Source organism: Lagopus muta, chromosome 1 (genome assembly GCF_023343835.1).
Source record: "Lagopus muta isolate bLagMut1 chromosome 1, bLagMut1 primary, whole genome shotgun sequence".
Taxonomy (NCBI): Eukaryota; Metazoa; Chordata; class Aves; order Galliformes; family Phasianidae; genus Lagopus; species Lagopus muta.
The window spans coordinates 128,013,533-128,039,947 of record NC_064433.1 but is presented as its reverse complement, the minus strand read 5'-3'; the positions used below and the strand labels follow the sequence as shown (position 1 = coordinate 128,039,947).

Here is a 26,415-nt window from a genome sequence, read left to right as displayed (position 1 = left end):
ACAGGAACTCACATCTCAAAGTGCTAGATGCATGCATGTAGTACAGGGATGTAATTTTACGAAAGCCAAGAGTCAAAAATTGAAGAAATGGCAATGAATGGTGTGAAAGGCAGATGGTCGATGAGCAGCACATTCTGGAAGAATGGGACTATGGACCTTTGTCATGGAGTTGACTAGATCAATCTATGTCCGTGACAGGGGGCAACAGGCCTCTGCCCTGCCCCCCCACCCCAGTCCCACAAAAATGGGAAGGAAGGAAGGGAGGAAAAGAACAGCAGCAACAATCTATGGAGGAAAACTTATTTTACTATAATACCAGTAATGCCCTGTACACTACGTGATGTGTAGTGGAATACTGAAACCCAAAAAACAAAAAACATAGAACCATGACAACCTTTCAAGGATTCCAGGCCAAGCCATCTGATAACTTTGGATACATCTATGGTGTTTTTATGAATAAAGGGGAACAGAGAGTGAGTACAAGCATATCCCTTTACATGTGGACTCTGATCACCTCCACTGTTTAATGCAAGTATCTCTTTCCAAGACACTCCTGCCACAATAGAGGCTAGTAGTTAGTGTCACTTAACCTCAGATCTAGTCAAATAGGACCTTTAATGTAATTGTGTAGTCTTAAGTAGTCTTAACTTTGGAGCAGTGTGGCTGTCCCTCAGAGTAGTGGTCGGCCCACAGTGCTGAGTATCTCATGTTGACAAAAGCCATTCTGCCAAAAAATTGTGATTTCTAAGCAGAGCTCTTACTGATTAACTTCCTAGCCCTTTCACAACATAACTGTTGATGAGTCTTGAGACCTGGCAAAAAAATTGAAGCTTCTACTAAAGTGAAAAAGGAATATTCAATTCTAAAAGTAAACAAAGTGCAATCCTGAAAAATTTTAAAAAGCACAGCCATGGCAGTAAGAAGTTTGGTGTGGGCCTATTTCTGTAGTTTCTTGAGCTGATCAATAAATAAAATATTTGGAAATAGTGAGAGTCAGTATCAAACAGGTAATAACAAGGAAATAGGAATTGCAAAGGAGGCAGAGATGTGCTCTGAGTACATCATGCACATGAAATTGAACACATAACCACAAATGCAAAAAATACTTTGAGCTAAATTCATTGCAGATGAAATTCTGTTCTTGTCAGTGGAGTTGTATCAAGAATTAAACCAACTCTTCAATTTTCAGGGGAACTAGAAAAGGCATTTAGCTGACACACAGCTCTTAAAAAAAAAATAAATGTAATGCCATCTATTTCAACTCTTCTATCCATGACTAACCATAGTAAACGTGAACCCATTATTGCCTTAAAAATATTTGTCAAGTGACAGCCATTCATGCCTAGCAACCCTACATTTCCCAAAACAAACAGAAAAGTTTTATCTATTCCAAAGTACTTATAGAACTTTAATGTTAAGCCTGTGAAAGTGAAAGACTTTCGGACTCGGAGACTGAGCGACGTCACCTCCAGATGCTGTTCCTATAAGAAGCATATGTATTTGTGAGGTTGAAGTACAGGTGAAAATTTCCATTAAAACTTTCACATCAGGCACAAAGTTGTTGAATATCTGTTACACTGAGTTTTATATAAGGAATAATCACAAACAAATTTTCTGAAAGCAGCTAATAAATCACAGAATCACAGGGGTTGGAAGGGACCTCTAGAGATCATTGAGTCCAATCCCCTGCAAAGCAGGCTTCCTGCAGTAGGCTGCACAGGTAGGCATCCAGGCAGGTCTTGACTATTTCCAGAGGAGATAACTTAGAAATAGAAGTCTCCACCGCCTCCCTGGGCAGCCTATTCCAGTGCTCTGTCACCCTTACTGTGAAGAAGTTCCTTACATATTGGTGCAGAACTTTCTATGCTTTAATTTACGACCATTTCCCCTTATCCCATCCCCACAGACCGTTGAAAAGAGGTTGGCCATGTCGCTTTGACTCCCACACTTAAGATATTTGTAAACATTAATAAGATCCTTTCTCAGTCTTCTTTTCTCAAAGCTGAACAAACCCAAGTCACCCAGCCTTTCCTCAAAGGGGAGATGCTCCAGGCCCTTTATCATCTTTGTGGCCCTCCACTGGACTCTCTCTCCAAGAGACCCCTGTCTTTTTTTGCACCAGGGAGCCCAGAACTGGACACAAACTTGCTTTTTCAGAAAGTACACAATGATAACAAAGAAGGGGAAAACCCACACGCATGCTAAAATATGAAAAACAGGATTCAGAGCCATTAAAGGTTAAAGGCAGATTTTGTACGCTTACGGGACAGAACTGTCAGTAAAACCTAATTGCCTCCCAGATTTAGGCACTCCTTGAACTGGGATTGTGAGGCTCTGGGCTTTGCTGCTGTGCCTACAAGAGCTCTCCAAATATGGTGGGTCCCCTTGGCATGGTTTTCTGTAAGGAAACTGTCCATCATAAGGAGCTACAGAAGTGATAGTTCCATCGCAAGCAGTGGTAGTTCCTTAGTGCCTTCTGCAGAGGAGTAGGGGGCCTGCAGGGTACAAAAGAATTGCAAGTTTTCTCATGGAAATGTGGAGTACAGAAAATCACCACTTGGTCTTTGCCTTTCCTTTTGCCAAATCTTCCTGGATCATTAATCCTGAATTTCTTGTTGATGAAACATGGGCCCCCAGCAGTTCCTGCTCTGAGTCACCACTATTTTTGATGTTCTGCTTTTTACATCAATGGATAGATTAAGCTGCTGGATTCGCAACACAGCATTTCAACATGCTTCCCCACTATTGTGTCTAGTAGTACTACATTTCCATCTCATTTGGGGTAATATAAAGTCCTTTCCCCATGGCAATCACAGTATGTCTTTGTCACTTGTGCTTTTGGTTGAAAATGTCATAAATAAAGCAAGAAAGGTTTTTGTTGTTGTTGTTTGGTTGGTTTTTTGTTGTTGCTTTTTGTTGTTATTTGGTTGTTTTTTAGTATTATAATTACATTATACTTCCATTTATGAGCTGCTTTCCTGAAATTCCAGGCTTCTAGCACAATATAATTCAATGGAGTTTCCATGAATCACTCAAGAGAAAATTTCCTGCAGAATAATTTTACAACATAAAACCTCACGTCTGGTTTCAAAACTGTAAACATGCATTCTGTTACATAAATATCCTTTAAGAAAGATGTTGTTTTATTTTGGCAACAACTATGTCTAAAATATGACAAATTAACATGTAGGTAGACAGAAAGAAATACTTGATATGGATTCTTCAAATGAGACAGTCATATTGCCATTTACAGTAGTCCTAAAAATTTGGGCCTAGAGAGAGAAATGTTATGAAATACCTAATTTCTGGAACATTTAGTAGACAGGTGTATTTCAGTTCAATACTAAGTACTAACCCCTAGCTAAATTTGGGGAGAATATTTTTGCTCCTTTTCACACTTCCTCACTTGGAGCACTCAAAAGGTTCACTTGTAATTTCAGTAAGCTGTAATCATAACTGAGAGTGAAAGCTGCTTAGTGCTTCTTTTGTCGGGGATGGTGATTTCTTTCCCTTCAGCAGACAAAAGATGGCAAATAAAGTAGTAAAAAGTATACGAAGAAACAAAGACTAAAACAGCAGAAGAGAAGAGAACTCTCTTATTTCTTTGTCATGGAAGAGTAACAACAGAGATGTCTACTTTCTTTTTAGGAGATTACTAAATAAAACTGATGTATTTCCTTTCTCTCATCTGTTCTTTTCCTGTTGTGTAAAGTGCACCTGCAAGAAAGACTGAAAAGCCTGCAAGCTGACTGAAAAGAGATTTACCATTTTGTAAAAAGTTTTGTGATTTGAGGTGGAAAAATAAATCTCAAAGCATGCCATTAAGCAGAAAGCCTTCTAGTGTTTATTCTGATTCATTAATTTGGTTCACTATCTGTTAAAGCACTGCTCAGTAGAAAATAAATGCCTTGTTTCAAGAATCCTTTGAAATCTTTGCATTTTTAGAAAGACACTACTCTAGCTGAGGTATATAGGACAGCATGATTCACGCTCCAGGGAAATAAACAAATCAACCAACGTGGAATGCTGAACTTAGTTGCAAACATACTCAGAATGAAAATAAAAACACATATTTTACTGTAAATGCTTGAAGTCATATTAAAAGTTTTTAATGAAAGTAAATGTGACTAAAAATTTTGCTGTTGTATTTTTTTTTTTAATCAAGATAGAGCATTTTTAGCAAACAGTAACACTGAAGTTCTTTTACTTGCTCTGCTTATCACTAACAAAACAGTAATGAGAGCTAAAGGATTAGGATAGTTTACTTCTAACTAAACTTAGCTAAAAGTGGTGAAAAGTTAGGGATCATCTACATGTAATATTCCTTCTGGATAGTCAACCTGTTGGACTGTTAACAGTTCCTGTCGAGTTAACAGAATATTAGACCAGTGTAGAAAACAGATCGTTAATTTCCTTTGTAGATTGGGTACGAAAAGAAGAAATAGCAAGGAAGGGCATGGGATAACATCTTGAGTTGTGAGAAAAGTGACAAACACTTTGATGTTTAGACAGACAAAAGGGTTTTAATATGAGGAACAATGAGAAGTATTATTTTTTTAACACAACTCGGTTCTTGCTCCCAAAGCACCACTGAAATAATTCAGAGAAGCACTTCTCTAAGTGTTCCTGCTCCCCCAGCTGAGGAATGTCAATGAGTGTGTTGCTGATCACGTTCCCAGAGCTGAATGCCGACTTTGCTGAAAGAGGCCAAAGGCTTTCCCTGGATGTTCATTCTCACACTTGCAATAAACTTTTGTAGAAATTTTAACACCCAATGCTATACCTCAACAAGTCAAAGGTTTTGTTCCCTCAGTCAAGATCTGAACCTGTCTTCTAAGAAACTTCTTTGTATTTGGCCTTTGCTGTTCTTTTTGCAGAGGATTTTTGTTTCTGTTTTGTTCTGAGTATCATACTTGCGAAGATCATCAAATGCTGCCAAGGATGTAGCCACCTTATCACAAAGGTGTTATTTCACACCCTATTAAAGTCTTTAACTTATTTTTTTTAAAAAACAAAACAAACAAAAAACAACTTTTGAGAAATGAGCGTACTTGTGCACTTACCATAGAATCACCAAGGTTGGAAAAGACCTCCAAGGTCGTCCAGTCCAACCATCTGCCTACCACCATTTCCTAATAAACCATGTCCTTCGGTACAACATCTAAATGCTTCTTGAACCATCTCCATAGGCAGCCTGTTCCAGAGCCTGACCACTCTCTTGGAGAATTATTTCCTAACATCCAACCTGAATCTCCCCTGGTGCAGCTTGAGGCCATTTCCTCTCGTCCTATCGATGATTACATGGCTACTGGTCTTTGTGTGTGCAGGTACTGATCTGTATTTCCAAGCAAACAAAACTGACAACAACCAACTAGCTGCAAAATTCTGGACCTTCTATGTCATTTAGCTTTGAACAAATAAAACTTCATATTTTTCACAGAAGATTATTCAAATAAAATACATAAGAAAAGTAAACGTATGCCTCCACTACAAAAGGTGAAGTATTTTTACACTGAAAGAGTGACTTTAGAATTGCCATACTGATTAGAAACTCCTGCAGAGACATATTTCAGTCTTTTTTTAGGTGCACCTTGTCAAAGTAAATCTTGCGGTGGTTATAGATCTGACCTCAAATAGTTAGGTCAAGGCAAAACACAAGCGTCTTCTCTCCACAAATATTTCACACTTAGAGGTGAGAAAACCTCTATTTTTAAAGTGAAGAAATGTGGAAACATTACCAGCTTTAGTGTAATGGAGTAGTAAATGCTTGTTGAGTTTGTCAGATGTATCAACCTAGATGAAAGCAGCTTTATTCAAAACTGAAGCAAAGTAATCTTACCACTTCTGCCTATTAGGGAGTACTTCTGCAGTCTTAGGGAATGCAAGCAGGCAGCTCCCATGATGAAATAAAAAAAGTCACACTGAGTGTAAAATCTAAATACACAGTTTAGAGATGGGTAAACATCACATGGAAGTACTGTTCTGATTCCTCAGAACTAGCTAAGTAGCAAAGTTAACTGTACATAGCTACATTTTGAAGCAGCTTTCAACAATGCTATGAGCAGTCGCAGGTAAATCTGTGTAACTACATACACTGATCAGTTTTCCAGGCTGGTCTAAATTTCAGTCAGAGTAAGTAAGCATCCTAACGTGGATTTAAATTATTCTGATTATTACGCTAATAGCTAGAATATATCATGTATATATCAGTCTTTCCTACACACACAGACTTTGTTAGCCTGATTTTTTTTAAGCCTGTTATTTTAAGAAGTGTTAGCAAAGGTCACTGTCCATATGCATGCTCTTATTTCTCAACAGCACAAGGTAGCTTGCTTCTTGTTGAAATAATGCTGTCTTGCACTTAAGCATGGACCAAGAGCATGCACGCAAGCAGTTAACTGAAAAATTGCTGATTCCTGGCAGGAAACATTGACTTCATGCAGTTTTTGTCAGATGGCTACCCAGAGTGTATGGCAATGGACAATCAGTTTGCAAAATACTCCACCTCAGCAGATGTCCTGAGCCTCATGGAATGATCCCATGCCAGAAGGCCTTACTGCAGGTAGCTTGCCACTAAACAATTATTAAACAGTACTGACTTATAGCAAAACACTGATATTTTTTATAAACATCAACCTCAAAAAGTCTAAATTTAAATAATACATGATCTAGTTTTCTGTATTACTTTGCATCTTTGCATATTGTCTATGCCCAGGATTGACAAATGTCTTTTAGTCTGCAGTTACCTCCTACTATGAGTAAATACCTCACACAGTCATTGTGAAAGTCAAATATATAGTTGAGACCATTTCCCTTCTGAATTCAACTGTCAGGAAAAGAATCAACACTTTGTTGGCAGAGGCTGTTTGTGATAGACAATACGACAGATCCCCAAGAGAGAATCCATTCATCTTCAGAAAAGGTCACAGACTTATACTGAATGCATGGCATGATGGACATTTTATAGCAAATATATGTAGGTTGCTTTAAAAGCAATGCTGCCTATTTATTTTTCACACAGAGGGTGGTGACACACTGGAACAGGTTGTCCAAGGAGGCTGTGGATGCCCCATCCCTGGAGGCATTCAAGGCCAGGCTGGATGTGGCTGTGGGAAGCCTGGTCTGGTGGCTGGCAACCCTGCACGTAGCAGGGGGTTTGAAACTAGATGATCATTGTGGTCCTTTTCAACCCAAGCCATTCTATGATTCTATGATTTCTGTGGAAACTACAACAGCTACAAAGAACACAATAACACTATTTGATAGAGCAAATTATCATCAGTAAAACACTTTTTTTCAACGCAATCACTACCTTTTTATTAGCTATGCATTTTCTGCCAGTGATGAAGAAGGGCATACATGCTGAACTCATAAAAATCTGCACCAGTGGAGTTGACAGCTTGTGCGTGGCCGTTTGGAACACAGCTTATCTTTCACATCTTTGATGGCACTGCAGAAATGCACCACCCACTGCCTCACTGTGCTCACATCCACTGTTTGGTTTCCATCAACATTTAGTGAGCCAAAGGGTGCCATTGTTTCCAAGTGGAGGAATGCAATGACACCTCTTTGGTCCATACACACTTTCATGTCAGATGCCATTTTGTCAGAAAAAGAAAAGAAGAAAAGGGAAGGGAAGGGAAGGGAAGGGAAGGGAAGGGAAGGGAAGGGAAGGGAAGGGAAGGGAAGGGAAGGGAAGGGAAGGGAAGGGAAGGGAAGGGAAGGGAAGGGGAGGGGAGGGGAGGGGAGGGGAGGGGAGGGGAGGGGAGGGAACCATAGCTTTCTCTTCCAGTTGCATTAAGGATATGAGAATCTTTAGCTGTTGATCAATTTAATATATGCTGCAGTCCATAAACAGCTTGCTCCACCATATTGTACATGTAGCTGAAAGGATAATTTGACATGATTTTTGGAGTTTGGAGTTTAGAATAGAATGTAGTGTAATTCTAGCATTAATATAAGACATTTGTGCAGAAACTGGAAACAAACCTGTTAGGGAAATCTCAGAAATAACTACATTATCAGTTAGCATGCATGACCTAGTTTTAAAAGCAACATTACATGAGTACACAGCAGAAGAGATGAAAAATAAGAGATTTTTTTTTGCCTTTTATTTTTATTTTTTTTCTAATTTGCCACTTTTTTCCTGACTTCTCAATTTGATACCAGTCAGAAGTATGAAGAAATGTTTTTTGTTTTTTTTTCCCATTTCAAAATCTCCAGTTCAGCAGGCTGGAACTAGATGATCTTTAAGGTCCCTTCCAAACCAAGCCATTCTACGAATCTATGATCCTATGATTCTACAATTCTGTGATTTCTAACAAAAGCTCCTCCACTTGTTGGGTTCCTTTGTAACTACTTGTGCTGTCATGCTAATATACAGAGATGCAACAAGAATAGCACTCTGAAACCACATCTGCTACCATTTCATTCTTCTGAAAGTCATCGAATGCAGGTGACACAGTGGGTCAAAGTTGAAATCTTATCAGCTGAACTAAGCTGCAAGTGTTCTAGTTAAGATTTTTGTCTCTCTCACAAATCTTCACTGCGCTTAGCTAACTTAAATGTATAAATAAGGTAAAAATTTGATTATACTCCTGTCTAACATGCCCTTTCTGCACTGAGAAGTATAAAGGAGCCTGATTTTAATCAAGAAGCGTGCTGGTATATAATTTAATGAAAATTTGGGGGTGGGGAAGGGGTGCCTAGTGTGTATTCTCATCTACAGGCAACACATTGCAACAACTTGTTGGCTTTCATTGAACTTGAGCTCCCCTCACCACTAGTGAAATGCCCTGAGATAAATGGATCATTGCAGTATGAGGCATTAAGAGACTTTAGAAATACTAAGAAAGGAAAAAAAATGTTTTGGATGGTGCTATTTATTGACCTATGTACTAAAAAAATAGTATATTCACAGCAATTTTTATGATAATGACATTTAGGTGACTTGATAGAGTTAATTTCAGATATTCCATGAAAGGAAAGCAATCCTACAGTACAAGAACTCCAAGTCCTAATGAAAAACTTTGTCAGATAAAATTTGAAGCTTGAGCTTCACTAGGACCAAAGCACTGTAGAAAAAGAAAGGGGGTCCACAGATCAGCCAGTCTTAAAGTGTATTTCCGTGTGAGATGAGACTTTAATGTATAACTTGAAAATGCAATGACAAGGACAAATATAGAGAACAGAGAGGAACTTGACAGAAAATTCAGGTGTGGCAAAAGAAAATGCAATTTCTTACTTACTATCTTACTCTAACACTTGAAAATGGCATAACTAATGCTCTTCACCTGAAGAGATGAAAATGAAGGGGAAAATAAACTGCTGCCCTGCTGAAACCTACTGATACAATAAAATGAAGGTAATAATCTGGCTGAGAAATAAATACGCAAAAGAAAAGCACAAGCACACCATAAAGGAGTCCCATAACAGACATGCAAGTCTCTGACTTTCTGAAGAGAACAGGCATTTACAGGAAAAAGGGAAAGCAAACTGGAGAAAAAATTCCTGCAGATGGGAGCTCTTTCAGTAGCACAGGTTAAAACATCACCCAATAAAAAAGAAATAAAATACATCTGGAAATTATACCATGGACTGATGATCATGTACTTTATAGATATATATTTCAGTTTGGGTGAAAACTGTGTGTTGAAGAGTAAGATACTGAAATTCATGGGATATCTAAAAACAAACTGAAGTGTTCTGAAAACTAGCATGATTATGATCCAGTAAGTCAATAACAGCAACAGAGCAGTAGGAGATAACTCTTTGGAAGCAAAATGTGAGTTATCAGTACCACCACCACAGATCTTCAAGTGACATTCTTTAAAATATTACTGAATGCTTGGAGTGCCAATGTATGACTGAAAATTGACGTATAATAAGTGATACAAATATACTAAGAGTAAACGAAAAGTTTGGCACAGTTGGAGCCTATAAAGGAAAAACAGTTCAACCTAAACCGAAACAATCAAAGTTTCTGCTGCTAAAAGTTAAGGTTACAGTTTTTAAACTGAAGACTAAAGAAAGCCATTTGGCACAGAAAAGCGTGTGGTTCAGGATGACACACACATTGGGGGTTGGAATGTTATTAAATCCTCTATATTCTTAAAGGACAGGAAAAGATATTAATAAAATCCAGGAAGGAACTGGACAAACAGCTTCTGCAGTGTTTGAAGTAGATCACGTATAACAATCATAACAAACCCAAGATTTTTACTGTAGAATCAAAGATGACCAAGGTTGTAAAAGATCTCCAAATTCAACTAGTCCAATCGTCCACCTATCACCAATATTTCTCCACTAAGCCATGTCTCTTAGTACAACATTTAAAAGTTTCTTGAATGCCTCCAGGGATGGTGAATCAACCACCTCCATGAGCAGCACATTCCAGAGCCGCACCACTCTTTCAGAGAAGAAATTTTTCCTAATATTCAACCTGAATCTCCCTTGGCTCAACTTGAGGCCATTCCCTCTTGTCCTGTCACTCTTTGCTGGGAGAAGAGACTGACCCCACCTCACCAAAGCCTCCTTTCAGGGTTGTTGTAGAAAGTGATGAAGTTTCCCCTGAGCCTTTTCTCCAGACTGAACAATCTCAGTTAGCTCAGCTACTTCCCATAAGATTTGTGCTCTAGACCCCTCGCAGCTTCCCTGCCCTTCTCTGCACATGCTTCAGGGCCTCAATGTCTTTCTTGTAGTGAGGGGCCCAAAACTGCACAAAGCACTCGAGGTGCAGCCTCACCATGGCTGGGTACAGAGAGATGATCACTTCCCTGCTCCTTCTAGCTGCACTGTTTCTGATACAAGTCAGGATGCCATTGTCCTTCCTGGTCACCTGGACACGCTCCTGGCTCAAGTTCAGCTGAGAGTCAGCCAACTCCCAGGTCCTTTTCATCCACGCTGTCTTCCAGTCACTCTGCCCTAAGCCTGTAGCATTGCCTGGTGCTGTTGTGGCCAAAGTGCAGGACCCGGCACTTGGTCTTGTTGGACCTCACCCCATTGGCCTCAGTGTAGCGATGCAACCTTTCCTGATCCCTCTGTAGGGCCTTCCTATCCCCAGGAGCTATTTCTACAGATATGCAAAGAGTGTAAAATTGATGGGAGTGATCGCCCTGTTTTATGGCTGAGAATCTGACATTTAGCTATCAGATGAATCTGATGGAAAGACGTAACCTCCAAAAACTGTATGGCCAGGACGAACACTGACACGGTGCTGCCAGTATAGGCTGGTCTGCTAAAGGATTAGTATGATTGTATTGCAGGAAACTCTGTGTCACATCCAACAAACAGTTCAGCTGCATCAACATGTGATGCAGACTTTTGAAGAGTTAAATACCAAAATAAGTAGAATATAATGTCAATAGCGCATCTGGTGACCTAGGCTTCTACCATTGTCCTGGTCCTGCTCAGCAGCAGAAGCCCTGACCTGAGATCAGGCTCCTCCCCTGAGTTTCAGGGCCAACCTCTGCTGTTGAGGTCACCTTGCCAGTGCCAGCCTGTGCCATGCTGACATGCTTTCTCCATTGTGTGATGGCATGCAGCCTAATCAGAACATTCCAGGCCTGAGCCAGCCACTGCACAGCACCAGGGAACCAGTGGGGAGGAGGGACCTAACAACCCAAACCTGCACCAGGCAGCACTGCTGTCAGCTACTGATGCAGAGTTCCAGTGACCAAAAGCTCTCACCGGAGCTGTCTAATTTATCAGTATTATTATAGCACTAAAGTACAGGTTGCTGTCCCCAAAGAAATGCAGAATACATTGAAATAACTGATGAGAAATGAGACTTGTTAGAAGAAAAGTTCAAGCTTGAAACCTGAAGTCTCGTGAGGGCTTCCCTATCGAAAGGTTTTGGTTCCCTTTTTCTGTTGTGCCTCTGCTGTAGAGGCATAAGTCTCAAAGGAGAATTGCTCCTGGGAGATCCCTTGCTGGTGGTTTGACAGAGGCTGAAACCTTCCCACAATCCTCTCAGCGGTCTTCTCTTCTGAAACCTTGAGGATGCTCTCTGCTTTGTGGAAGCAAAGACAGGACTGTGCTCTCAGCCTGCTCTCCTGCCCATTGCAGTTGCATTCAAGAAGACCAGCGCCAACAACTTTTCTGCTTCTCTTGAAAAACGTGGAGGTTGTTTAATTTTTCTTACAACTTTGTTCCCATCTCTGTTTTGGGATCCATGGTCAGAGAAGCAGGACCATCACCATATTTTCCCACAGGGCGGCCCAGCCCCACTGACATTATGAACAGAACAGAGTCTGTCCACACGGCAGGGAGACCTGGTGGGGTGTATGAGGTGGAGTCACTGATGCCTGTAGTAGTCACTAAGCATCACACCCACAGGGCTTTTACTGCCGGTAGGCAGCCAAATGATGGAAAAAGCCACTGTTCTGGAAGTCATTCATGGGCTAAAGGAAACAGATCCAGGTCCCTTTTATTTTAAACATCTCAGGGAGATTCTCATCTCAAAAATATAAAGGCAATATAGATTTCAGGAGAGATGTTTTAGTGTCCTTATTTTTTTCCTGTGTATGTTTCAGTCTCTTGCTCTGACTCACAGTCATAAATACACACATAGAGAGGAAGAAATGTAAAGCAGAGTTTTAAGCTTTAAAATAAATTGATTTCCTTCTTTAGTAAAGTTTCTGAATGATATACTCCTAAAAGAGTCTACAAAGGCAAAGTAAATTCTTGTAGCCCCTTCTAGAACCAGAGGTGAGGTGAGAAGAGCCATAGTGCTTGAACCTCTCAGATAGCAACGGTAAGAGCGCAGTGATAAAATTTTTTTCATCACATGATGTGGGGAAAATGTTTTACAAGTTAGGACGTGCTGCTCAGTGCGGGTTCCTCTTTCAGTTCTCTGAATCTCTTTAAAAAAAAAATTCAAAAAGTAGCAAACACAAAAACTGAATTTAAAAAGCGGTTTCCTCACTTCAAAACTACTCGCCGCTCCCACACCATCTCTTTAGATGTTACCTCTAAGGCATTCTATAAGGTACACATTAAAGTCATTTGCATACAGACTGATAGGCTTTAGAGCACTCTGTTATATAGTGCTATAAACTACACTATGCAAAAAGCATGGTTTGTAATCTAGTTTTATTTGTCTGATGATTTAACATAGAAGAAAACCATATTTTTTTCCAAGACTAAGAGAAAGAGAAGACACCTAGAAATTGCTCAGATAAAACCCATCCTTTCTTTTCAAAGGTTTTTCAATCACAACAGGAAATATTTTGAAATGGTCACACTAATCACAAGACTGACTACTTTTTGGGCTGAACATGTGTTCATACTCAACTCCTATTTTTAGGTCATATCATGTGCCAACTCCATGCCACTGCTGTTTGTATTCTAGCTGTAAATTAAATGATAACTTTTACAGTTTTTTCTTTCCTTCTTTCCTCCTTTCTTTCCTTTCTTTCCTTTCTTTCTTTATTTCTTTCCTCTTTTCTTTCTTTGTCTTCAGAGGGGTAACATTTGGATCTACAGCACCCATGAACCAGTAAGATTTTCTTAGTCACTTTATATAAAACATATAAACTGGGACGTCTCCGTTTAAGCACAATGCAAAATACTACACTTTTTCATTCTCAACTATTTACATTATAACTCAGTTGCACCATGCAAACTGGAACAAATTCAGCTTCAGGAATAAAGATATGTTGTAGAAAAATGATTATAGCATGGTGGCTAATCTGTGCAAAAATGTTTGGTTCCAACCAGATTAGTTAAACATCTTTAGTTTGTAGAGAGTACTCCCAGCATCAACAGGATTAAAAGCTACATGGCATCACCACCTTTCTACTAGCTGCAGGATTTACTAGGATTTACTCTGGTAAGTCCTCAGCAAATGCTTAGACTATTTATAGCATATTGGGTTCTCAGAATGATACAGCTTTCAAAGTAATCTTCCCCCTCCACAGCTGTGGATCACTTCAGACCTTCCTTCTAAGCTAAGGAAGATCTCAGTCTTGAATTTAAGCACTTGCAGTGAAAACAACAGAGGATTTCAGCTTCTAAAGCCTCTTTTTTTTCAGTGTTAGAATTAAGAGTACATTTTGATAATTCAGCTTGTGAGGAAATCTTTTCTCTTGTACTGTGAGGTTGGAGCAGGTTGGAGCAAATGCCAACAAGTTGTTTAGGCCTATGAATTTGCAGAGGCCTGACTATTGTGCTATAACTATCAGCCACAAATGCCCATCTCTACCCTCTGAGATTGTGCTTCCTCTGCAGCTGTATCTCCTTGGCTTGTGCATCCACTTTACCTCTTGAAGATCATGATATTGCAAACCAGTCCCATACTGGATGGATTGCTGGCACTGTCTATTGAAAGCTTCAGCAGCATTCAATTAAATGTACTTGCCTTTCCTTCTTTTGAAGAAGTCCAAATGCCTTTTCTCTAGATCAAAGTTCACGACAAGTATTCCATACTGTAATCCCACTCAGTCAGCTAATGAATCCCCCAAGATCTTAGTAGGTCCTCAGAAGTTGACTTTTCTCTTGTGCAACTCCTTGAGAATCATAGAATCACAGAATGGATAAGATTGTAACGGACTTCTGGGTCCATGTGGTTCAACTCCACTGATAAAGGGAGCAGGACCATGTCTAGGTGGTCACTGACTATCTCCAAGGAAGAGATAGTCTATCTCCCACAACCACTCTGGGCAACTTGTTCTATTGCTCTGTAGAATGCATCCTGTCCATATATCCCATCCTAGCATGGTGACCAGAAAGTGAGAAAAGCTTTCAACAGAGAAATAAGTTGCCTGGCTCAATTCTGCATTTTTGTTGCATTCTTCCAGACAGAATAGACAGAAGACACTACACCCCCTTTGAGGGTGAGAAAGGAGAACTGGCTGAGGTACTCAGTGAGTTCTTTCCCTGTGTCTGCAGTGGCAGTCTGATTCCCACACCTCTCACATCCCTGAACATCTAGGTGGGGATCAGAAAAATCCCTCCCACTGTAAGAGCAGAGCAAGTCAGAAACCACCTCATGAGGCTGAATATTGTAGAAGTCTACAAGGATGGACAACAGGGTCCTGAAGGAACTGGCTGATGTGGTTGCCACTCTCCACCATATCTGAAAATTCATGCTATCAGGTGAAGTCTCCAGTGACTGGAAGAAGGGAAACACCATTCCCCTTTTTAAGAAAAGTGAGAAAGGAGAACCCTGGGAACTTCAGACCAGTAAGTCTAACCTCTGCGTCTGGGAGTTCACCTAATACATACTGCTGGAAGCTATTTTAAGTCACATATAAGGCAAGGTGAGCTGAGACAGCCAGCATGTTTTACCATGGGCAGATTGTGCCTGACCAATTCAGGGGCCTTCAACAATGGAGTGATGGCATCAATGGACCAAGAAAGGGCAACTGATATTATCTACAATTTAGGCTTATGAAGTGACATTGCATGCAGGTATAAAGAAGAGTTTAGCTTAACTGAAGGATTTAATCTTGGCAGCCAACTTGTGTTAGCTGCAGTTGTGAAAAATCTGCAAACTTTTTTGCTGATATGTATTTCTAATGACCACAATACCCCTGATCATTGCACTGATTATTTAAATACTGAATAACTGAAATCATCAGTTGTGCTGTGACCTGAAATTGAGGGGAGGGGAAGGTATCTCTTACGAACATATCTTTTCCTTTGTTGTCAAGGAGTGCTCTTATAGCTCAGGCAGGTTATTGCTCTAATGGATGGATAAACTACTGAAGAATGTGGGAGCCCAAATCTTGTCAGCAGGTTCCCCTGATTGCTTTGCAGTGTAACAATCAAACTAGGGAAAAGCTGGAAATCAACAAGCTGAAGAGAGGCAAACAGCTCAAGTGCCAAGAAACTTAACAATTCAGCTGGATGCAAAATGGACAAGTTTAAGCCTGCCTGTTTCCATAAGATTTGTACTGGAACCAGTGCTCTCCTAGCAATATTTCAAAAGCAAAGTAAACCACCAGAAAGCTTTAGACTGTTCTTCTCACTATTCAGTGAATGACAACAAGACCCTATGTTAAGTGCACTGTTCAACCTCTTGTTCTGAATGCCAAATAAATAATTTATTAGTGGGTATTTCTGTAGCCTGCAATATTGATGAAAAGTGCTTCAAAAAGAACTGCAAAGTTTTTATCTTCAGCCTTTCTCTATTATGAAAATTATTTGACTCTGTATTGCAGACAGGAAAGTAAGCAATAGAGAACCTGAGTTGCCTAAGTCTTCAATTCTCTGAGCATTTGACATTACTCTTCTGTAGACTATATTCAGATCTGTAAGTGCTCAATACTTCTTCAAGTCAGACCCAGGTGTCTTTGAGTACATATTAGAAAATGAGGAACTCTGAATTGGTGGCTTTTTCTGAAAGCTTAACCCCTTGAAAGCAGATATGAAAAAAGACTTCATGCTCTATGAGATGAGAATCACAAACATTAAGGTATCAATGAAAATTTGATAAGAGAAAAAAACTTTTTCATAGTAAGGGTAACAGAACATTGGAACAGGCTGCCCAGAGAGCTTGTGGGGTCTTCTTCCCTGGAGACATTCTCTGGAGACATGTGTTCCTGTGTGACCTTATCTAGGTGCTCCTGCTAAGGGGGATTGGACTAGATGATCTTTTGAGGTCCCTTCCAATCCCTGACATGTGATTCTTTGTTTCTGTGATTTACTTGTCTCAGAATGGGATGCAAAATAGTAAGATGATGAGGAATAGCATGAACTTCAGCCCCCAGATTGATTTAGTTCACACCAAACAGACTACATGAAAACTTGGAACAAAATCTTGGGGAGTTTCCCAGAATACCCTCTCTTCTTTAGGAAGATTACTTGAACACCTAAGCCTTCAACCTATTTGTAAATACTTTTTTTAAAGATTATCTGTTTCCTTTTATTTCTGGAAAATGATTATTATTTGTTATAGTCTTTTAAGATGACTGACAGAAAAGAAACACTTCCTTCACTTTCTAAATGACACACTAGCGGTTATGGTCAGGAAACAGAGCCCCAGGTTGCCTACCATGTCTCACCATGGAAATGGTTATCTGAGCAAGAGATTGCTTTAACCATGAAATGGCTGTGTACAGCCTGTATTTCATGTAAAAGATGCGCAATCAAAAATATATTGACGTGACTGCATAGGGAAAGATGAAAGCACCGTGCAGGAGGGCATGGGATTCTCTAATCTAAAACACTGGGGAAGTTATCCATAAAAGATTGGTCATAGTCTGATCGCTACTCTTTAGACTGGGATTATCCAATGACTACTGAATGTGAAACAGTATTTCAGAAAACCAAATTAGAGATCAGCTATTTTGTCTTCTAGCTGAACCATATTTCAGGCATCTGCTCCTCTTTTGTCCAATGACCACTGTTTCCTCATTTATCAAGGTTGCAATTTCAACTGGTCAAGTGCAGATCAGCCCTGAGTGTGGTAGTTTGTATACTTTTAAGGAAGGAAATGGTCGAGGTTTTTAATACTTTCCAAAGGGAGCATTGAATGTGTCGCATCTTTATCCTAGGAAAATGCCCTAGAAAAAGAATTACATGTACTTAAAAAGAAAGCATTTGTATTTATAAGAAAAAACAATTTTAATTACATACTTCAACCATGCTCCTTCCTGGCACATGGCCAGCTCTCTCAGTCCTGTCAAAACCTGTTGCCCTGTAATTGCAAATGGATATCTGCTCTGTACTTGCCCTTAAGTATCCTAAGTACTGCTATGTTATAAGAAGTGACTATTAGGGACTGTAGCCAATGACTGAGTGAGAATTGTCTCCACTTGGGCTGAAGCTATAAAGTTTCATCTCAGCTTAATATCAGGTATTTTTATGCATCCACTTACTCTCAGCATCACCCAAGACTTTCAGGCAGAATCAGTGACAGAATCTGATTTCCCAGAACATCACTCAAGCATCAAATCACAAGGTTACTCCCATTTCTTCCTGCAGTCCTACCTCCAGTCAGCATGTGTCCTTCAGCAGCAATCATGTAAGGGCTTTTACATGATTTAGTTTCCCTCTAAATGAGTGACTGATTGATTTTTTGTGTGATGTTCTTCTGTTTTATCTGTACTTATATGATTGAGGACTGTACCATCTTCCCTATACACAAAGAAGTTGCTACTACACTGAATCTAAGTCAATATTGGTAAATCAAACTGTCAAAACTTGGGCTCAGGCCATGAAATTCACTTCCTTGTGTGGTTACATACTGATTAAAGAGCTGAGCCACCACCAACCTCTTTAACTCTAACAAAAGTGAGTGCCAGATTCTGCATCTGGGACCGGGTAACCCTGGTCAGGGTTACCTGGTTAGGGGATTGTAGCTGATGGCAAGCTGACATCAGCAGTCCAGCACTGACACCCAGCGAGGGGTGGGGATGTCCAACTCCCACTGTGCTGAGCACTGAGTGCTGGTTTGGGGACCACATATGAGAATATGGACATAAAACTATTGGACAGTGTCAAAAGGAGATTTATCAAGATGGTGTAGGGTCCGGACAGCAGGATGTATGAGGAGCAGCTGAGGCCCCTCGTTGTGCTCAGCACAGAGCAGAGGAGCTGAGGGGAGGCCTGATGGCGGCTGCAGCTCCTCGCAGGGAGCGGAGGGGCAGCGCTGAGCTCTGCTCTGTGTGACAGCGACAGGGCCCGAGGGAACGGCATGGAGCTGTCAGGGGAGGGCAGCTGGGGGTCAGGGAAAGGGGCTGCACCACAGGAGAACGGGATGCACAGGGCTGTGGGCAAGGCCCCGATTGACAGAGTTCAAGGAGAGTCTGGACATTGCTCCCAGGCACAGGATTTGTTTTTTAGGTGGTCCTGTGCACATCGAGTTGGACTCAGTGATTCCTGTGGGCATCTTCCACCTTGTGATATTCTATGCTTCTATGATTATAATTTTGTTACAGTTTTGATTCACACAAATTAATACTCTCTTAACTTTAGGAGTTATCATAGACTAAAGATCATTCCAGAAAAAGGAGTTTGGATGTAGCCATCCTGTTTCAGAGGCTGGGAACAGTTGTTACAGATGTCTCAGATTGGCTGAGGAACAAAGTTTGACGGATTCCAACAAATGGTAGTTTTACTGAAGATGTCAAGTGAAAAATGTCATTTCTGTTTAGACCACTAGAGGGTGCAGGCAAACTTACTTTGCCTTGGAAGTTCCCTTTTAGGTTTCTGTGACATGGATATTTCTTTTTTTCCCTTCCCTTCCCTTCCCTTCCCTTCCCTTCCCTTCCCTTCCCTTCCCTTCCCTTCCCTTCCCTTCCCTTCCCTTCCCTTCCCTTCTCTTCTCCTCTTCTTTTTGAGTATTTCAAGAAATGAGCTGAGAGGATCACATCTTTCTGTCCTCTACAACCTACTTACATGTAGCATGTAACCCAGAGTGAGTATTTCCTTCTCCCCATTAGCTGCTATCCAGATACATCCATCCTCATCTCCCTCAATTCTGGATTGCTAGCTTTCCTCCTGTATTTTTTTTTCTTTCTCTCAGCATTTCTATTCCTGCTTATCCATGATCTCCTATCCTACCTCTTGCCCCATACTCCAGGAGGATTTCCCTTTGCTCCCCTCACTGCCAACTGTCACAAGGAGAAATAATAAAAGCACAAAAGATTCCTTTTCCCAACCTTCAGCTGCAGAATGACTACAGCACAGAAATGGAGTCTACTTAGTGTACCAAGGATTCTGGGGTAACAGGATTTCATTTGGCACAGTTCAAAGAATCTCAACAACTAACCATATCTTTGAGAACATATGGTGAAAAAAAACCAACAACAAAACAATCTTTACAAGGTAATTCCTTTCTTTGTGCTTACTCACCTGCTGCTCACGGCAGAAACTTGTGTTCCTGAATATTCCCTTATTGCCTCAGAAATTGCCTTATATAGCTAAACTCTGCATGTAACATCCTGTCAAAGAATATGCAGCACTTTTCATCTTAAGTGTTGATCAGACTTACAGGCAGCTCCCTAAGGAATTTGTCTCGCCATGGTCACTGCTGATGTTTCCGTGCTGTAGCAGGTCAAATTTCCTCTCTGAGTAAGAGCTGTAGAAAGGACCAAAGGAAAAACTTTTAAAAATCAGTTGTTACTAAAAAATGTTTAAAGATGCCAATTAGTGGCAAGTGGCAAGCACTAATGACACTGCCTCTCATAAAACACAGTTCATTAGCTGTATAGCTATCTATGCTTGATTGCTAAAGATACATCATATGCATATGTGAAGAAGGGAAGATAAAAGGGCACATGCTTTTTGGTAAGTTTGTATTTTCTTATTGAGAGAGGTGTGATATGAATCAGGTGTACCTAGTTGCTTCATCATTACCATACTGGTACATAACATCTCATGTTATTTCAAGACCTAAAAAGGAACTGCAAGAGCAAAGACCTGATGGTAAAGTTACTTCAATTCACCAGCTGTTGAGCATGAATTCTTCATGCAGTGGTGTAAAAATATAACAAAAACATACCACTCCTTGTGAAAACGGCTCAGAGGTGTGTGCACTGGCTTGGAGAACTCCTGGTTCCTCATCAATCTCTGATTCTGAGAAAATCTCTCCTTCAAGTTCTCTGATGGCTAGTATTCATTTGAAAAGAGGAGCTACTACATGAAGCGTATACAAGCTCTCTCACTGTGTTCTTCGCCTTAGTTAGACACTCAACATACTTATATTTCAGTGCAACACTGAGAAATAAGACTAGCAATGGAAAATTTCAGTCAGAACCGAAGGCCTCTTATGAAAAATGTATAAAGAGGGAACAGATCAAATTGACATCACCAAATTCCATGTGTTAAGCCGGTGGGATATTTCTCAATGATTAGCAAGTAAACGTAGACAAAAAATGGATTATATTACCCTGGGCAACCTGGTCTAGTATTAAATGTGCAGGTTGGTGGCCCTGCCTGCAGTAGAGGGGTTGGAGCTTCATGATCCTTGAGTTCCCGTCAACCCAAGCTATTCTGTGATTCTAATCTATGATTCTATGATTCTATGACTACCTGTCCTAAAGTTATCTAACAATCATGACCCCAACGGTTCACTTCAAAGTCACTCTCAGGTTTTCAGTATGTAAATAAATAGTCATCCCAAGCAGAACACCAACTTTTCTTTCCAGTTTTAACCAGAATATAAAGATCTGTCTGTAAGGGAAAATGAGCCTAAAGCATAGTCCCAACAATGTTTACTTATAAAATGAACTAATTTTATCTGGAAAATCTTGAGGTACAAATCAAGTGTGTCCTATTTCTACAAAATCTTTTTTTTTTTTTTTTTCCCCAAGAAAAAGATCAATTTTGAAGATTATTATGTACTCTGAAAAAGTAAGAACATCTGATATAAAAAATGTCAGTTGTCTATTTGGATGCTTTGCAAACATTAGTTGTCAATGGTAAAGCACCTTGGACTTCTGCTTCAAAACCAGTTTTAACATGGAAACTATGTAAATATGAAGTAGAATTGTAAGGCTACAGCATCACTTAAGCTACTGCATCACTTAAATGCCTTGAGAAATGGTCCTGGTGTCTCTTCACTTTCAAGCAGGATAGAAAGTCCACCACACAGTAACCTCTTGAGGCTAGATTGTGGCACGCTGGGTTTCTCTCCTCCAGCCACTCAACAAGAAGCCAGCAGATAATGGAGGTGACTACATTTACCATAAAAGGTAAACTAACGCTGTTTATTTTCCATCCTGTTATGGCACTACATGCAATGTATGCCTCTTCTGACAGACAGCTGAGGGGTACACTCTATTCCCATGCAAAAGATGCTGAAGGTCAAAGAGAATGCTGAGAGTAAACATTTAAAAACATCTAAGCTGACGCCCTATTTTCTGCACTTACACAGCCATTAGTGAGAGCAAAATTATCTGCACAGACAGATGAGTGGAACTCAAACCCACAGTTCAAAAGGGGAATAAAACATTTTCAATAAGTGTACCTGAAGTGATGCTAAAATCTGGAGGCAGAAGCAGCAGGGAATCTGCTCTCTGGTGACAAGCAATGCCTGTGTTCAGTTCGTTTTCCTCCCACAAAGCTGCTGTGTATTTTCACTCAAGCTATGTCTACGCAGTAACTGTGAAATGTGACCATGGTAGGCATACCTTAGCCAGCTTTCATCTAGCAATGTGCAGTATTAGTAGTGATGTGTTTCAGTATGCATCATAGATTACAAGTATTTACCAGCTAAGGTCCTGCACAACTGTAAGGAACCTCAAACTGCTTAGCAGTGATATTGAGATACAACTAAGCTGATGAAAATGCTTCTCTCCATGCTGTAGCCTCTTCCCTAGCAGCATGATGACGTCCTCCTGGTTGTGTCTAAACTAACCTACAGCTGTTTGCAATGGAAGAACTGGGATTCTTGATCAGATCATATATTCTGGGAAAACCACAACACAAATCTGGTGTCACCTGCAATGCCAGTATAATTAGAAGCTTTCTAATATTATAAAAAAACAATAATCATCATTAATAGAAGTGACGATTGTCTCACCTGGGGTTGGGTTCAATTAATTTCAGTGACAAAATATCTCTGTTTCACAGGATATTTTAAGGCTAAACTTTATTACAGAGTTTGAAGGCTGCAGATCACTTAGGAATGAAGTCCAAAATTTGATGGCACTTACATTTCTGAAGCAAACAAATACTTTCAGAAGCTACAGTGGTTGGATGGTCCTAACCATTACGCATAAAATCCAAAAATTGTTTATATCATACACTGAATACAGTCAAGGAGCTGATATCCAAACATGAAAACTGATTACAAGCAAAAAGAATTATTTTAAGAAAGTAAATGCCAAAGAACTGATTCTCCAGTCCATTACTTCACTCGGTGATCCTCTCAGCATGTCACCTTCTGCAGCGACTCAGTGACAGCACTCATTTACAATAACTGCCTTCCACAGGCTATTTTATGTTTGTGTCTAAACTATTAAAAAAAAAAAAAACCCTTCACACAAATAGTCTCTTCCCATCTATTAAGAGACAACAAATGCAGTATGCAAGAGTGCACTCTGTTACGAGACTTCCTTCTGGTGCCACTCTGTCTGAGCGTAGTTTTCGTGCATCAGAAGACTCTGATAAAACTACATCTTCTTATGATATGCTTCTGTGTGCACATTCAGTTGCTGCAAACCTCAGGAACAGTCTCAGGATGACTATAATATGTGACTCTGCAATAGCTAAAGGTAGTTACCAGATAAAGTTTTACAAATCAAACTAGTCCAAACCTTTTTTTTTTTTTCTAAGAGCATTTAGCAGCTCACTCTTCCTCCTTTAAAAAAAAAGCATTGAAGAAACATTAAGATTTTTACTGCCTTCTGTACTAAAGCAAACCATACACCTGATAACTCCTTATTTTGATCACAGTTGCAGAGAGAACTCCTGAAAACTAGCGGTAAGAGTCTTCTTTCTCTTTTACTGCAGTTTTTGCTGTAATCATTCTGTCTTCTGACAGATAGTAGCCTAACTTCTTCATTGCTGTTTCTCTCTTACTAACCTACACAGTATTTACATTATTACTAATGCTCACAGTCATCTGGGACAAAGACACACATGCACTTCTTAGATGCAAGGAACTTTGTTCTCCCTTTGGATGAAAATAATAGGAGGGTGAGAAAATCAGCCTTGGCTGAGTTTAACTCCACTAAAAATCAATTTTGAAAAAAAAAAAAACCAACAAGAAATGAAAAGCTGTAGTCCTTACCTGATTTGAGATGTACAGTGCACATTGAAAGCCTCTTAAATGCCAGAGAAGAATTAGAAATAGTTGAAAGTTTGCATTCATCCAACCACAGGGCTCAGGAAATGACCTCCGTATTTTGTAACGATTAACTCCTTCCTCACTGTCTTCAGTTTTTCAAGTACAGCAAAAAAATCCATCCTCCCCTCCACTGCAACTTGGTAACTAATGCCATGCTCTACACTTGATTTCTGTTTCACAGTGAGAACATGCAGGTGTCTAGAGAAGATGTCTCTGATCACCTCCATGGAAGAGAGAATTTGCAGCATCTTCTGCATAACTGTAACAAAGTACACTTTACTGTTGTGTGAAGCTTATGTGATGAGGTGTGGAAATGACTAAGTAATGTCTTAAGCAGCTAACTCTCAGTTTTAGAAGCTTAGAGCAATATTCTCAGCATGACTTGTGCTGTGTCACCCAGCAGAGCAAGACAAAAACCAAAAAACAAAAACTAGAAAATGCTGTTATTTAGAGAGCAGTGTCCATTGCAGTCTGGACATGCATTTGGTGTGCATACGGTCTGAGATACTTTTATGCACACAGGGTCTCCATGTGAAAGTTGGGCATACTGTAACACCAGAAGTTAGGTCTTCTGTACATAAAAACCTTCTGCTGCATGAGCCCTACTCCCTTGGCTGTATGTACCTGCTCAGGTGAAAGGCATTTCTGAGTCTGAGCATTACATAAAACCACTGGCCTGGGAGCTAGTAAGGGACAGTCCTTCCAGGATCACTCACCATCATTGGGGTACTCCCACGCTGAAGATGAGGTGGCACTTTGGGATCTCTCCTTCCAAGTCTGGGTGGCAATCAGGACCCTGGAATGTATTCCCCTCACCTGAAAGCTGCAGCCCAAGGAAGAAAACATTTCCAACAATATGGATGGTAACACAGAACCCTTCTCCTTTTCTTACGATTTAGAAAGCAAGTCCTGGACACACGTGCATGCCTTTTCCTCAGCTCTGAAGTCTCCTCACGTAGGCATGTGTAGGTTTTGTTTAAAAACACTATGGGGGAGAGAAGTGTCATTCCCTGCATTTGGGGTGTTGGTAGAGGAAGAGAGAATAGAAATGTCATCAGCATACACTTTTGCATGACAGTTTCATAGCTAAAGCACTCAGACAGATTGGTTCAGGTTTTTGTTCTTTGAGAAGAGCTAAATCTATATTTTGTACACCTCACACAGCAATACCTGAGCCTGCAAACTGCAGCATTTCCTCTAGTGGGAAGGAGAAGGCTCTCCCCCTCTCTTGCATCAGATGCTCACACCTTCCTGTTTGCACAAGGAGGAGGGCTAATGAGGAGGATGAAACACAGGTTTGAAAGCTGCTCCAATGATGAATAATATTCTGCATAAAACATATCTAGTGCCCACAGAAATAACAGGGATGGATCTAGTCCATTTCTCTCACTAAAGTTGAACAGATCAAACAGACTTGAAGTATCAGCGAGACTGCTCCAGAAATTTTCCATGGGAGATGCACTATACGAACGACATCAATCACTTCAATAACAACTATCAGAGCTGATCCTTGTCCAGCTCTTGATGGGGGGTGGGTTTCAAGAAATGGGGTTCTTCTGTATGTGTGTTGGACAGGACTGAGGTTCCTCCAGACAGGCAGACACACTCTGGGGCTTCCTCCCCCAGAGAACAGGAAGGGGTGGGATTGTCTCACCAGGTCCTGGACACTCACACTCCGGATATCTACATCAGAGCTAGCCATCTCAGGCATCTTGGATATAGGCAATGATGAGAAACAGGAACATATAGGATTCTTTATCTGAGAGTTTTAACAGTGAGTAAGATTTCCTTTTGATATATATATACATTTGCATAATTTGTATTGAAATTGCGTTCTAAAATAAACAAATAAAATCCTTCACAAGCATTATCTCCAGTAGTAGCAATTCATGATGCATGCTCCCATGAGGCACCAAGGAGTGTGATCTGCCTTCAGTGTTAATTCTTTCACACCTTGCCCCAAAGATGATGAGGATAGTCATGGTTTTCATTGTAAGCAGGTGATTCCTCAAGCTAGGGCTATTTATTATATTGCTTCATATGCAGAAGCATCTGAGATTTTTATATTTAATGTGGCTGCAGAACAGACTGAAGATCCTCTTGCCTTGACTCCTCCACTTTCACATTAAAAAACTGAATTAACTGTTTGTCCATGTCAGCTGTCAGACCCACTTCTCACCATGGGCCTGCAGGTAAACAGGAAGGAGTTTCAGTCTCACAACCTCAAAGTATGCAAAAAATACTGAATGAGACATCCTAAAAATTAATTAAATCTGGTCCTCAGTTATTTTTTAAAAAGTCTTCTTTCGTTTTAAACATAGCAGGTTAGAAATAGAGCTCCATTTCTACTTTTTGATTCCTAAAGGTGCAAAATATCTCAAATTTTACAACTCTTATTCACTGCATTTTTTAAAAATCTTTCCCCACTACAAATTCTCAAAGGTACTTTTAGAAAAAAAATAATCAGTATATACTTTTGGTAAAAAAAATATGAAATACAGTGGTCCTATAATATTATAAGACCACTGTATATAATGTTATAACTGTATATAACGTTATAATGAGTGTTACTGTTAGTATTACTATAATTACTATTATTATTGTTTCAAGATAGGCTACTTGAGAGAACCCATTTGTCCATGTTCAGATTTCCTGAGCAAGTAATTAGTTGCTAC

General features: G+C 40.0%; 1 protein-coding gene across 4 annotated transcripts in view; it reads right to left on the bottom strand.

The window, feature by feature from the left end:
* The window catches only part of P2RY8 (P2Y receptor family member 8), a 50,430-nt gene that overhangs the window by 5,451 nt on the left and 18,564 nt on the right, over nucleotides 1-26,415 (bottom strand). The window contains exons 2-3 of one of the 4 annotated variants that reach the window (XM_048934478.1): nucleotides 24,457-24,563; nucleotides 19,940-20,026 (exon numbers count right to left, since the gene is read on the bottom strand). The gene's annotated coding sequence lies outside the window, so the exon portion shown is untranslated. The other 3 variants (XM_048934477.1, XM_048934479.1, XM_048934480.1) reach the window with 3 other exon arrangements.